Source organism: Rhagoletis zephyria, unplaced genomic scaffold (genome assembly GCF_001687245.7).
Source record: "Rhagoletis zephyria isolate East Lansing unplaced genomic scaffold, Rhagoletis_zephyria_1.1 Rzeph_scaffold_01507, whole genome shotgun sequence".
NCBI lineage: Eukaryota > Metazoa > Arthropoda > Insecta > Diptera > Tephritidae > Rhagoletis > Rhagoletis zephyria.
In genome coordinates this window covers 42,965-58,420 of record NW_016158591.1, presented here as the reverse complement: position 1 = coordinate 58,420, position 15,456 = coordinate 42,965, and positions in this window count along the sequence as shown.

The following is a 15,456-nucleotide window of genomic DNA, read 5'->3' as shown; positions in this document are numbered from 1 at the left end:
TTAATTTTCCATATTTCCATGTCTTTCTATATGGTCTGGTGTGATATTCAATAACACTCCAATGTCAACATTGATCTTATCAATCAACTCTAGTTGAAAAGAAGAAAGTTCTATAACATAAATTTCTTCATCAATATTTAAACTCAACACAGGAATCCCTAGATTTCCTCCAATGCCTACTTTTTTCCCTGCAAGTTTTAATATGTGGCCTATTAATGATGTGGTGGTTGATTTACCGTTTGTGCCCGTCACTCCTATGACTTTTTGTTTTTCTGTAAGAAGTCCAAGAAATAATTCAATATCAGATTTTATTTCACATTTTGCTAGCTTTGCTATCCAGTGTGATTTTAAATGCAAACCAGGACTTACAATCAAAGAGCTTATTTTACTCCAATCATACTCTTTGGGATGAATAAAATTACATTTTTTATACATTCTTTGTGCACTTACAATTTGCTCATTGTTATCGTCCCACGCATATACTTGTGCCCCACTATTTATTAGCATATTAATAATGGATAAACCTGTTTTTCCAAGTCCAAAGACTGCAAAATTTTGGTTATATAACTTAGCCATTTTCAACTATATTTTTGGTATGAGTATATATCATTTAATTTGAGTGACGCATTAGAAAATTAAATGCGAGGCTTACATCTTATAGAATTTAGTCTTGCTGATATCTTCTGTACAGGTATTTTTGTGCTTATGTCATCGTAGTGCATGGCTTTGTTTAATAGCTTCTCATAGAATGCTTTAGCATTTTCCAAATCTGACAATTGATCTAGAATAATAGCTAAGTTGTAGATGTAAAAAATGTTCTCTTGATCAAGAGAAGCTGCTTCTGCCATATACTTTTTAGCGTTCAAAAGTTCTTTTTTTTCTAAGTAAGCTAAACTTAAGCTAGCTAGCAAAGGTGCATAATTTTTATGCGTATCATATAATTTTAACATTTCATCTCGAGCAGTTTCTGGGTTATATTTTAAGGCTATAGTGAAAAAATTTTCCATTAATATTTGATCTCCTGGATATTCTTTTAATAACTTAATATATATATCGTAAGCTTTTTTATAATCTTCACTCAGAAAGTGTATATTGCCTAACCAGACTAGAGAATTTTTATGATAAGGAAATTTTTCAATAATCTTGTTCAAAAGCGAAACGGCAGTTTCTTTATCTCCAGATTCTAGTGAATCTTTTACCTGTTTTAAAATGAGATTAATGTTAAGAGTCTTACCGGAATTTTGTGTAACTCTAATGTTAAATTTATTGCTTTTCTTTTCAATAACACTAGTATCTTTATGATCTTTACCGACTTTTATGTACTTAGCAATGTTATTAAAAGTTTTGTGTATTTCTGGATCTTCACTCGCATAAGCATAAGAAAAACCTAATACAGCTACAGTGTAGATGAATATGTGCAACATACATATTCCATGGAACCATAAAATAGTAAAAATTACATTAATTGTAACGTAAGCTTACTTATTTTTTAATTCATCTACTTTTCTGCGTAGCACACTTAAATCTGTTGCTCCTACAAATATGCTGTCTCCAATTATTAGAAAAGGCGTACCACCTACACCTAAATCATTTACTAGTAGCCTGCTATCATTGATCATATGCTTGATCTTATCCATATTGTTATCCAGCGAGGCACTAAAATCATCTTTATTAATTCCCAAGCTTTCCACAATATTTAGTATGACATCATCTGAAAATTCTCCTTTATGGCTCAAAGCAGCATCATGAAAGCCAAGGTACTTTTTTTCGTCAAGAAAATATACAGCTAGAGCACTTTTTGCAGCCTTCATAGAACCTTTGCCAAGTATTGGAGTATCTCTAAATATATACTTGATTTTACCATCATTGATTAACTGCTTTATGTCGTCTTTTATCAATTTACAGTATCCACAAGAGTAATCAAAAAACCCTACAGCTATAACATTACTGTCTTTGTTGCCGGAATACGGATAGTTCTCATTAAATATTCTGTCTTTATACTGTAAAATCCTATTTTTTACCACATTATCACGAGCAGCCTCATTACTTTTTGCTTGTATAGTTGCTAGAATTTGATCTATGTTCCTGCTTATATAATCATCTAATCTTTTTCCAATATAACTATCACTCAACTCTACTTCTGCTGGCTTCTTTTGAGTTGAGAGCCAATTGTTTATTACTGGTAAACTTGCTATTACTACTATTAGAATTAATAAAAAAGGTACCCTAGACATTATATATCATAAAAAATCGATAGTAATATACACTAACACCTCACAGAATTCAAATTTTTTGATGCAAAAGTTCTTGATGACTGTTCTCCGACACCTCTGCACTGCTTAATATTGATGCAACCTTTTTATCTCTTATTATCCGTACATCAAGTTTTAGGGTGTCCTTTATGAGTTTATTAGCTTTATTTACGCTCATAATAACTGCATATGTATTTTTTAAGGTGATCATATTTTCTTGAGTATAAGAAATATAGTTAGATAACTTTTTCAACTTTAACACTTCGATAAACTTACTACGGTCTTCTTCATTGTGAAAAGTTACACTAACACCAACCACTTTATTTTTATAATGCTTTAAGCTGAACTCTGGCTTATGTCCGTAATTTGCACCAATTACCTTTCTTATTGACTGCTCAATTGCTACCTTTATTGCCTGAGGATTATTATAGTTTACAATGGGAAACGGTTTGTAACTTATGCAAATTCTATTTCGCTCGTTACTTCTTTTTACTTTAGCAAAATATTCTTCGTGCTTAGTTAAACCACTCTTTCCCACTTTCTTCAGCTTATCCAAGAATTTTTCCACTGATAGCTTTTTAGCTGGGAGTTTACGTGTAAGTGACATCTCTTTTTTTAATCTTCTCCAATACGTTAAGCAAGTAACTTTTGCATCTTTTGAGAATACACCATTCAGCCTTTGTATAGCATTGTATAGATTTGCTGCTGTTGGTTTATAGTGTCCGCTATTATTGTCTATGTGTGTTATTTTACCGTCTTTTATTCTGATTAAACCAGAGCATAAAATTGCTTTACCACCTCCTAAAGTTGAGTGACGATAAGCATAATCTCCACATCTTCCAACGTCAAGATGCTCATGGACAACCAGCCTACCGTCAAGGGTCATTGCATAAGCTACACTGTTTTTCTGTCCCTTGCTTATCTTACCAGTTGTATCATATAGCTTACCTATTACATCGTATAGCCTTAACTCGCCGTCTTNTTCTTCTTTACCAACATACAAAGCATGCTCTGCTTGCTCTTCTGGAGTAAAATGTTTTACTTTAACATTAGTGCCAATTATTCTTCTCTCTTTTTCTTTATTAAATTCTGCAAAGAAGCCAAACCGAGGGAAAATATTCTTAAGTGTATCTTGTGCCCAGTAGAGAATTTTATCTGTAATACGGTAAAACTTTTTATTACCTAAATCGATAGATATTTGCTGTTCTTTCGGTACTTGATGCTTAGATATTGTTGCAGCTTCTCCAAATGCACGAGCCACATCTCCAAATTTTTCTTTCATTGAGCCTTCATGACTTTTGATTTCATATGTGCCCGCTTTTGACGTTATTCGAAGCTTTCGAGCCACCTTTTTAAGTTTTTTAAATAAACTTTTTACTTTATATGTAGCCACTTTTAGCGTTGCTGCACCTTTAAACTTTTGTGCTAAACTTTTGTGATTTTCCGTATTACGTATACCTACCTTTATAGCTGCCATACTTCTTGCCTTAATGAAACGTTATTATTCTAATAATGAGATGAATTTATTAAAAAAGTGATAACTTATTATTTTTAGCATATGATATTAGTTCGTCCTTTGTTAAGATATAAGAACTATCTTCCCAGCGCCTTTTTAATAATTCCAGCTTTTTACCTAAGTTCTTTCCCGGTTGGTAACCGATGCGTATTAGATCATTACCTGATAAAGGAAATTTTGGAACAGTGAACGATTGAGCAAACAAAATGTATTGCTCAGTACTTGCTTTTAATTCCACACCGCAGATTCTTATTAAGTCACAATATAATTCTGTACCAAATTGTAATATGTACTTTTTTTGTTCTCTCTCTGAAAGTTCGGTTGAAATACTATTAGATAATAAAAACAACAATTTTTCTCTTTGCTTATNCCGAGATTTTGATTTTGAGTAGTTCTGAGAAGTAACGCCAGTTTTACCAGCGGCTCAACGTCAGCAAGAAGTTCTGAAGAAAGGATTTGACAATCCACTTCCTCTGGAATGATTTGCTGTAGTACATCAGACTGTTGCATATTCGCTAAAGTAGGGGGGGGGTTATTGCACTCCAACAACTTAAATATTTCATCTCTTATTCTTTCTCCAGAAAGACTTTGTATCATATGTGAATGTGCTTTACATACTTTCAATATCTCACTACTTAAGTCTCCTAAACATATCTTAGCATGAAAGCGGAATGCTCTCAGAATACGCAAATAATCTTCTCTAATTCTATCTTCTGCATTACCTATGAAATTCAATCTTCGTGCTTCTAGATCTTTGATACCGCAAAAGTAGTCATATATGTTACCGTATTTATCTGCGTATAGGGCGTTGAATGTAAAATCACGTCTTGAAGCATCTTCTTTCCAGCTATCAGTAAATCTCACTTCTGCATGTCTGCCATCGCACTTAACATCACGTCTTAAGGTTGTAATTTCAAAAGATCTGTGATTTAACACTGCAGTTATTGTACCGTGCTTGAGGCCAGTTGGAATAGATTTTATATTGTAGCGTTCTAGTGCTTCAGTGACTTGTGATGGCAATAAATTTGTAGCGAAATCTATATCGTGCACATTCCTTTTGAGAATTGAATCCCTTACACATCCACCGACAAATCTTGCTTCACCACCAAATTTCTCTATGGCATCAATTATTAGACCAGTTTTATTGTCAACTAGCATACAATTCTTTTAAGTAGTTATATATACATGTAATAACTTTATCGGTGCTATCACAACCTGTTTGTGCGAGTTCAGCATCACCGCCGCAGTTTTTTCCAGTAGCATTTGACACTAATTCCTTTGCATTGATTTTATTGGCTAGATCTTTACTAACTTTAACGAATAGAACTACCTTTTTCTCGTCAGTTGCAGTAAACACTATAATAGTTTTTTGTTTCTGTTGCTGCAGAATAAATTCTCTTACAATACTTGATGGTATATCTATAAACGAATGACTTAAAAAGTTTACTTCACCTATCTCAGTGTTCTCGATATCTTCTTGGCTGATAAGCTTTTTATACAAATTTTTTATTTTGGCTTCAGATTCTTTACGTTCTTGATTCAATGTATTTAAGCGACTTATTATGTCATTTGCTGACGTTTTTAAAGACTCTGCAATTTTTTTTATACTAATATCGTTACTACGTACATAATTAATTGCTTCCTGCCCTGTTAGAGCTTCTATTCTCCTGACTCCAAAGGCAACAGAACTTTCCGTGACTATCTTAAATAACCCTATTTCGCCGGCATGCCGCACATGTGTCCCGCNTATTTCCAATGCTTACCACTCTCACTTGATCACTATATTTCTCTCCGAAAAGAGCCATAGCACCTTCATCTATAGCCTGATTTATACTTTGGATTTTCGTTGAAGTAGGATGATTTTCTCTTATCAAAGTATTTACTATATCTTCTACCAAAAATAGTTGATCATGGGTCAATTGAGCATTATGGCTGAAGTCGAAACGCAATTTATCTGGTGCAACTAAAGAGCCTTTTTGAGTGACGTGTTCACCTAATACTTTTCTCAATGCAGAATGCAGTAAATGCGTAGCTGAGTGGTTTCTCCGCAGATTTTGCCTTCTTTCTTTATCAATACTTGCTGCAACTGTGTCCCCTGTGTGGATTATACCTGAAGTAATAGTGCATCTATGTAGGTATAAATCATTGATTTTATTGGTGTTATTTATTTTTACTATACAGTTTTTACCTAACTCGATAAACTTTCCGGTATCTCCAAGTTGACCGCCAGATTCACCATAAAACGGAGTTTTATCTAGAATAATTGTTAATGTATCACCTTCTTTTGCTGAGTTAATCAATTGATTTTCTTGAGAAATAGTAGCTAATACTTTTGCATCGTTAATTTCATCGAATTCATAACCGACAAATTCTGTCTTACCAAACTTATTAATTAAATCGAACCATATTTGCTCTACAGACTTTTCACCGGATCCAGACCATTTAGCACGCGCTCTCTCTTTCTGAGCATGCATTGCATCATCAAAGCCTTTTTGATCAAATTTTATCCCTTTTTCTTTCAAAATGTCTAAAGTAATATCTAGAGGAAATCCGTAGGTATCGTACAGCTTAAATACCGACTCTCCAGACAGAGTATCACCTGCATGTAAATCTGCAGTGAATTTTCCTAGTAGGTTGATACCTTTCATTAAAGTATCTTTGAAATTCTCTTCCTCTGATTTCAAAGTTGTTTTTATTAAGCTCTCAGCTCTAATTAATTCTGGATAAACATTTCCCATATACGCCGGACTTGCTTTATCTAGCAAAGTTGGAAAAATGTGATGTAGCAAAGCGTCTTTAAACCCAAGTTGATGAATATAACGCGCAGCTCTTCTGATCAACCGGCGCAAGACGTAATTTCTGCCTTCATTTCCAGGTAATACCCCCTCTGCAATGAGAAATGCTGCTGCACGCATGTGATCTGCAATGATTTTATGTGCTACTTTATTTTCTATATTTCCACAATACTCTTGTGATTTATTGAGAATAGAAGAAAAAAAATCAGTATCGTAATTGTCGTGAACATTTTGCATGACTGCAGTTATTCTTTCTAGTCCCATTCCTGTATCAATACATCTCTTAGGTAACGCATGTAGATTACCATCTTCATCTTTATTGAATTCCATAAACACTAAGTTCCAAATTTCCACAATTCTATCGTCATCGCTTAGATCCGGATTTTTATGGTCATAAAAAATTTCAGAACATGGACCACACGGACCAGTGTTACCCATACTCCAAAAATTGTCTTCTGTTGCTATTCTAATAATTTTATCATCTGAAAAGCTACTAATTTTACGCCAAATTTCATAGGCTTCATCATCAGTGTGATATATAGTTACAGATAATCTACTTTTATCAAGGTTTAGCTCACGAGTTATAAAGTTCCACGCGAACTCTATTGCAGTCTCTTTGAAATAGTCTCCAAAGCTAAAATTACCGAGCATTTCAAAAAATGTATGATGACGAGCTGTATAACCAACAGTTTCTAAGTCATTATGTTTACCGCCAGCTCTTAGGCACTTCTGACTTGAAACAGCGCGTTTAACTTCATTTTTTTGTATGCCAGTAAAAATATTTTTAAACTGCACCATGCCAGCATTTGTAAACATGAGTGTTGGATCATTTTCTGGGATGAGTGGGGAAGGGGAAACCAACTTATGTCCACTATTGACAAAAAATTTTAAAAAACTTTCTCTGATTTCGCTTAGCTTCATTATATCTTACTAAGATTACCTACCTATGATAAGAAAATAAAATCAGTTTGTCACATAATAAGGTATATATAAAACAGTTATAGACTTAACCAATTAATTGATTATACATAGGACAATAGTGTTTATTTTAAGGAGTATTAAATGCAGAGCAAAATGCAGAACAAAATGTTAGAGTTATATGATTTAATGAAAAAGAGTGGAACAAAAGTGTATTTTACGTATATATTATATATAGATTCTAACCAAAGCCTTCAAAACTTGAATCACACTAACTTCGGAATGCAACTTAAAATCGAAAATAACAAGTCCTATATGACTTTAACAGTTAATCGTTATGGGCCTGGTGGTAATACTATACATATCCATATTAATAATTCGACACGTGTAGAAAAACTTGTAGGAGGATTTTGTTTATGGAATAATCTAATAAACGAAGTTATAAAAAAAGATAAAACAGGAGGAGTGGAGCAATATAAATCTTGGAGTAGTGCAGAGTTTTTAGAACAATTTCCTCAGTTTAAGGAGTTATCAAAACACTTTAAAAAATCAGCAGCTTATAAAAAAGATGAAACAGAAAGAGTGAAGCCAAATAAATCTCAGAGTGGTGCAGAGTTTTTAGAACAATTTCCTCAGTTTAAGGAGTTACTAAAACACTCTAAAAAATCAGCAGCACCACAGCCAATAACACAACCCACAGCTAATGAAAATAAACTAACAGATAAAAGTACTACCGTAGCTACAACTTCAGTGAAAACAACAAAAAGAGAAAGTGTCACCAATGCTGCAGGTAGTAGCAGCACAACTTTAAAAAGTACAATGAAAAAAATTAAAAAATTTAATGATGAAATACAAAATGCTTTCTTTCAATTACGGGAACAAGGCAATAACTATACAGTAAATACAAATAGTATATTTTACGGCAACAATACAAACTTTCAATTGAAAAACAATAGCAATACTGACTTGACGAATGGTACATTTAATGAGACATTTGGTAATACTACAGCATTTTTGCCAAAGAGCCCATGTTTACCAGGGTTAACAGCAGGGGTAAGTTGGTTACCACTACTTGTAGTAGCTGGAGCGGTAGGAGCAGCGGTGATAGCTGTAGGAGCAGTGGTTTGTAGACCTCTATTGTCTAGAAGAGCAGGAGCAGGTTTAAATAGTGAAGTTGATATTCGAAAACTTTACGCTGATGAAGCTACTTTGTTTATATCAAAAGTAAATACTAGTCAAGTAGGTAAATAGCATATAGTCTAGACTTGCTGAATCACAATGGACCACATATAGTGGTCCATAATATAACAATAGAGGAGTTATGCCTCAAAGTAAGAGTAATTACATTTTTGTAAAAAGCAAATATTTTCTGCTTTACTAAATTTTTAGTATTACTTTAACCTATAATTATTAACCATAAACTTAAATGGCGTAATGCCTTTGATAGTGGCGTGGATATTAGATACAGTAAAATTAATTTCAACAATTTGGTCATGAGTTTTGTTAACGGTGAAGATCGCAGTAGCGCTACCAGCAAAATTAACTGAGTTTACGTTAGAGAGATCAATAGACAGTGCCATTACATTTGTATTGATAACTTTCTTTTTTTGTGTAGGTGCTACATTATTTATTTTTTCTTTATAATCTCTATAAACTTTATGTGTAGAGTTATTCCTAACAAAATCCTTCTGATCCATAGCACTAGATTCGTATATCTCAATATATTTTTCTATTAAATATCTTGCTATAGCAACATGTTCATTTTCTTTCTTACTTTGGCTAAGTGTACGTATTATGTAGAACTCATTATCTGAGTGGTTCACATATCTAACAAATTTTAGATCTCTCTTTATAGGAAATAGCACATATATATTCAACAGTAGTGAACAGAAACATGCCAGTAGAGCAAACATTATTAATACTAACCATGATTTTTCTGTAATGCAGAATAAATACCTATAGCAATACCACTCTATTCCTTTTTTAAAATAACTTTTTGATTCTAATAATTTATCTTCCATGACATAAGCTTAAGCTTAAGTGATTATAAATTAAATTCAATAAAAAAAATTAAAGATATGCTTAAGTTTTTTTAGTCAGCCTTTTTGTATTGATCCGTACTGCCCATTTGTAATAACTAAACCATTCATTTCACTTTTCGGGGGAAGTGACAATTCTGAAGAAGAAGATAAATAAAATGCAGCAGGTACTATCACTACAGTTAGTGTTAATATTGCTAGATTTGTCGTAATATCATTCTGCAGTAGAGTATTCATTATCAATCGTCCTTCTAAACAAAAATAGTCGACAGCAACTAATGTTGTACACAGTGCACATGTACCTAAAATAATTTTATAAGCTATTTTATTTTCTTTTTTCTCACGAGAGTTTAACACACTCCCATTTAAAATTATGTTGTCGTCCTTTTTTAACATCTCTTCAAATTTATCACTATCTGGATTTTTTAATAATGCCTTTAGTGGTGATTTAATCTTTTTAGGGGTAAAACATTCTGAGAGACGCATATTTCTTATATGATGTAATGAACCTATGTGTTGAGAGTCAAGTGTATATTTTATTGACCCATTTTCATTGTGGATTTCAATGCTTCGTAACATCCTAACAAGATCGGTCATGAGTAACCAGTTTATAGATTTGACTGATATCTTTTTCTTGTTCTCTTCTGAAAGCTTTATATATCCCGAGCCAATCAATATCAGCAGTGCAACATCTTTTTTTAATTTTGGAATATGAATAGAATAATAAAGTTCTATTACTTTCTCGTATATATTAAACTCTTTATCAATATTGTTATTGTAATTTATATTTAGTAATTCTCTGGTCTTCTTAACAACTTTTTCTTCAAAATCATGCTCGTTTTCAAATATGGCTTTACCTTTTGGATTGCTTAGGATATTGAGTAGTTTCAGTCTTTTATCACTTTCTCCCTGTGTTCGGTCTATAATCTCTCCTAACATCTTTTCCATTTCCTTGTTTTTAAGCACATCTTGGTATATTTGCTCAATTACTTCCTCTGTACTTAAGTCCTTATTTTCTTGTGAGTTCTTATTTTCTTGAAGGGTTTTATAAGCTCTGGCGAAGACTAAACACAACCCTTGTAGACTGAATTGTAGATTAAAATAGTGATCTAACCACTCACTTTTCTCCTTTTTTACAAACTCAGATAGGTTGATATGATTTCTGTGATCTATACGAGATCCAGATGAACAAGAATTCTGAAACCCACCCAAAAAGATAAATAAACTCTCTAATAAGTTACCTCTACCAACAGTCTGGATTAGTTTTTCAAGTTCTCTCGCCATATATCACTATTTAACAATAACTATAGTATATAACAAGATAGTCAAATTACAAATTCAATATGCTATCCATCCACCACCAATAACTTGCTCTCCTTTATAAGCCACACAGGCTTGACCAGGGCTAACGCCAAAATAATCATCGTTTAAAACAACACAAACTTTATCTTTTTTTTCGGTGGAATATATTGTTGCTGAGCTTCCTTTATGCGATGATCTAAGTTTAACGGTTACTTCTTGGCCTTCTGTTAGTTGTTCCAGCCAATTCAAATTTCTTATGAATATCTTTCTTTGCATCAATGCACTAAGTGGTCCTACAACTACTTCATTATTTCCCGCATTGATTTTTACAACATAAAGAGGTTCGCTGTGAGCAATTCCTATGCCTCTTCTTTGCCCAACAGTGAAATTGACGATACCGTTATGTTCCCCTAACACTTTTCCATCTATGTTAACTATCTTTCCCTTTTGTACGGTACCAGGAGCCAATTTAGTGATTGTTTTATTGTAACTCTCAGAAACAAAACAGATGTCTTGGCTGTCTGGCTTCTCAGAGATTTTTAAGTTGAAGTACTTTGCAAGCTCTCTGATACTACTTTTATAAAATTCTCCCAACGGAAATCTCAGAAATTCTAACTGCTCTAGAGTTGTTGAAAAAAGGAAATAGCTTTGGTCCTTACTTTTATCAATACTCGCATACAGCATTACTTTTCCATTTTCTTCTAATCTTCTGACATAGTGACCAGTTACTAGTACATCTGCACCCAAGTTTTTTGCTACCTGCAATAGATCACGAAACTTTACTGTTTGGTTACATTTTACGCAAGGTATAGGAGTTTCTCCATGTACATAAGTATTTACAAAATCTTCTATTACTTCTTTTTTAAATATTTCTTCGTAATTTAAAATATAATGCGGAAAACCAACACTTTCAGCCACACGCTTAGCATCGTAAATATCTTGCCCAGCACAGCACGCTCCCTTACGGGCACTACTGCCACTATATAATTGAAGAGTTACACCTATTACTTGATATCCAAGATTATGCAATAAAGCTGCAGCAACAGAACTATCAACGCCACCTGACATAGCAACAACAGCTTTTGTTTGAGAAGGGGATTTACCTTTTACTAGAGGTTTAATTTTAAATTTTTCTAACACCTTGATTTTCGTAAATAAATAAAATAATACCCAAATTTTATTGAGTTGGCATTACCTTACTTTAATGTCTTGGTTAATAAACCTATTTCTTCTGCAAATTTGGGATCACTCTGAATAAAATTACTTACTTGCTTTACTGCATGTATAACGGTAGCGTGATCTCTACCACCAAAGCTTCTTCCAATGTCTGGTAAACTCTTTTGTGTAAATTTTTTAGCAAAATACATAGCTACTTGTCTTGGTCTTGCAAGGCTGCGAAGTCTTCTGTTAGAATGCATATCTGCAACCCTTATATTGAAAAAATCGGCAACTTTTTTTTGTATTTCCTCTATAGTAATTGACTTATAGTTTGATCTGAGTAGATCAACTAAAGTTTCACTAGCTGACTCCACCGTCAAACTTCTTCCAAGTGATGTAGTGTGAGCTACTTTATTTAATGCCCCCTCTAGCTCCCTTATATTAGATTTTATATTTCTTGCTAAAAATTCTAGAACATCTTGGGGAATATGGATATTCATTTGCTCTATCTTAGACTGTAGTATACCAAGTCTTAATTCAAAAGTTGTTTCGTTAATATCCGCTACTAATCCCCAGCCTAAACGAGATCTAATTCTTTCTTCAACACCATCAAGATCACTTGGAGATCTATCAGCAGATATAACCAATTGCTTATTTTGGTCAATCAATGCATTAAAGGTATGGAAAAATTCTTCTTGTGTGCTGTCTTTACCACTAATAAACTGCACATCATCGACCATCAGCACATCCACTGACCTAAACTGCTCCTTAAATAACATGATATCTTTACTTCGTAATGCTGTGATATACTGGTACATAAATTTTTCCGCCGATAAATACACTACTTTTCTCTTTGCTGATGGAGAATTGACTATGTACCAAGCTATAGCATGCATCAAATGTGTTTTACCTAACCCCACACCACCATATAAAAATAAAGGGTTGCTACCTGAAATAGGGTCTATAGATTCTGCCACACGCTTTGCTGCTGTAAAGGCTAGCTCGTTTGGTTTTCCTACTACGAAATTATCAAATGTAAACCTAGAATCTAACGGGGAACCAAGGTTATGATTAATCTCTGTTCTGTTTTTAAGTACTATACTAGGGCTATCTTCCACTACTCGAATATCTACAGAATGTATACTATTATCTTCATACTGCCACAATGATAATATTTTTTCTATATAGTGAGCGATAACCCACTCTTTTATAAATCTAGTTGGTGCAGATAACAAAACTTCACCATTTTTGCCACCTATACACTTGAGTGAGCTCAGCCAACTATTATATGTTGCTTCTCCGTAAAGATTATGGAGACAAGCTTGGATTTTTTGCCAAATAACACTATGACTAGCTGCTGTAATTTGATCGTCTGAAACCTTTGGATTGATAAAGTTCATAATACCACACCAGAATAAAATAACAACAAAAAATACAAGACAATCAATAGATTATCTTGTAAAGACAAATCTGTTTTTACTTACATGTATGAAATTTCATTATGATTATTTATTGACTGGTTGTAAAGCATATAAAAATTATTTGTGACACTTCTTGTAATAGATTAAATGAGTAATAAAGGTGTATCGATCAAAATTACATAATGTATATTATGTAAAATAGCAGATACACATGGACATTTTTTAATAAATCAGCATACTCTTAAGTTTAGCAAGCAGATAAGGTATGCAAGGACGTTATTTAATTTTCTGTTCTATACTGCTTTTTATGGTTGGTATTCTATTTTTAATACGACCCGTACTTTTTCCATGCTTAACATCTGTTATTGCTGCATATTTCTTAAATCCATTAGTAGTAAAGCTTGAGAAATATAAAGTACCGCGCTTACTTTCTGTAATTTTAATAATACTGATTTTGCTTACAATTTCCATATTAATTATAACTTTAGTTTTACCAATTGTATATACCCAAGCTACTTTAATCTTAAATTTTCTAATCAGTAAAATACCATCATTGCAGCCTAAAATAATTCCACCTTTATTGGCGTTTTTTAATGTTAAGATGAATGATAATTTATTAAATGATCTATCTCAGCATCTAACGGAAAATTACGGTGATTATGCAGCATATTTTATAGAAGCTTTAAAGATTATAGCGAATTTTATGCTCCAGATGTTAAATTCAAGCTTTAACTTAATTCATATGATGTCACTAATGGTAATCACCATAGTAACATTTTTCTATGTGCTACGTGACTTACCAATAATTATGAAAAAAGTTAATCAACTTATACCTGTTTCATATAGAGAAAGAGTTATAGATTACTTTTCAAAAGTAGATTTTATAATTTCCAATTACCTTACAGGGCAGATGAATGTGTGTTTTGCTATGGCAATATTTTACTCCATCGGCTTAAGTATACTGGGGGTAAAGCATTCCATAACTTTAGGAATTTTATCAGGGATTCTGACATTTATACCTTACATAGGGGCGTTATTATATTCTACGATTGGTTTTCTGAGTGCTATTGTTCAATTTAGTGAATGGTTTCAAAGCTTTGCTGTCTTATTACTATTTTTAGTTGGCCAGTTAATAGATTCGAATATCCTTGTTCCGCTATTAATCGGAAAGAAAGTTCATATACATCCAATTATTATTCTTCTTGGTGTAACTGTATGTGCTTACTATTTTGGTTTTATAGGCATATTACTCTTCATTCCAATAATAGCGGTGTTTAAAGTATCAATGGAGCTAATAGCTGTAAAATACTGTAGAAGTCAATTTTACAAAGGAAAGTAATATGCAGTTAAGTTTATTTGATAATAACAAGACTGACTATAGCCATAAAAACTACATTGTGCTAGAAGAAAATAGAAGTGTGTATAACACAGTGATTAATAACCTGTCTTGGCAATGTCTAATTTTATGTGGACCTAGAAATTCTGGAAAAACTCATCTTGCTCATATTTGGCGGTCAACAAACGATGCTATCTTTATTAATCCCCATAACTTTATAAGTGATATTCGGTACAGCAATGCTTTCATCTTGGAGGATATACACAATATTCAGGATGAAGCAACATTGCTACATTGTTATAACTACCTGCAAGAGAACAGAAAAAGATTATTGATGACTTCTTCATTCTTGCCGAAGGACCTTAGCTTTAAATTAAAAGATCTACACTCCAGAATATTGTCAACAATGAGTGTAAAAATTCCACCAGCAAATGAAGAGTTATTAAGAATTATGCTGATCAAAAAATTTTCTGATAAGCAATTAAAGGTTGATTTGAAAGTCATCGATTATATTTTAATGAGAATAGAACGTTCTTTTAATAGTATTAGCGACGTAATAGAAAAAATAGATCACAAATCGATGGGAAAAAATATTACTATTCCTTTTGTGAGTTCCCTACTTACAAAACACAATTTGTAATAGAAATAATTTTTTTTTAAGATTAAAGCTTTGTTAATGTTCATAGAACCAAAAACTTACTTTCTTTTAAGGAAATCAA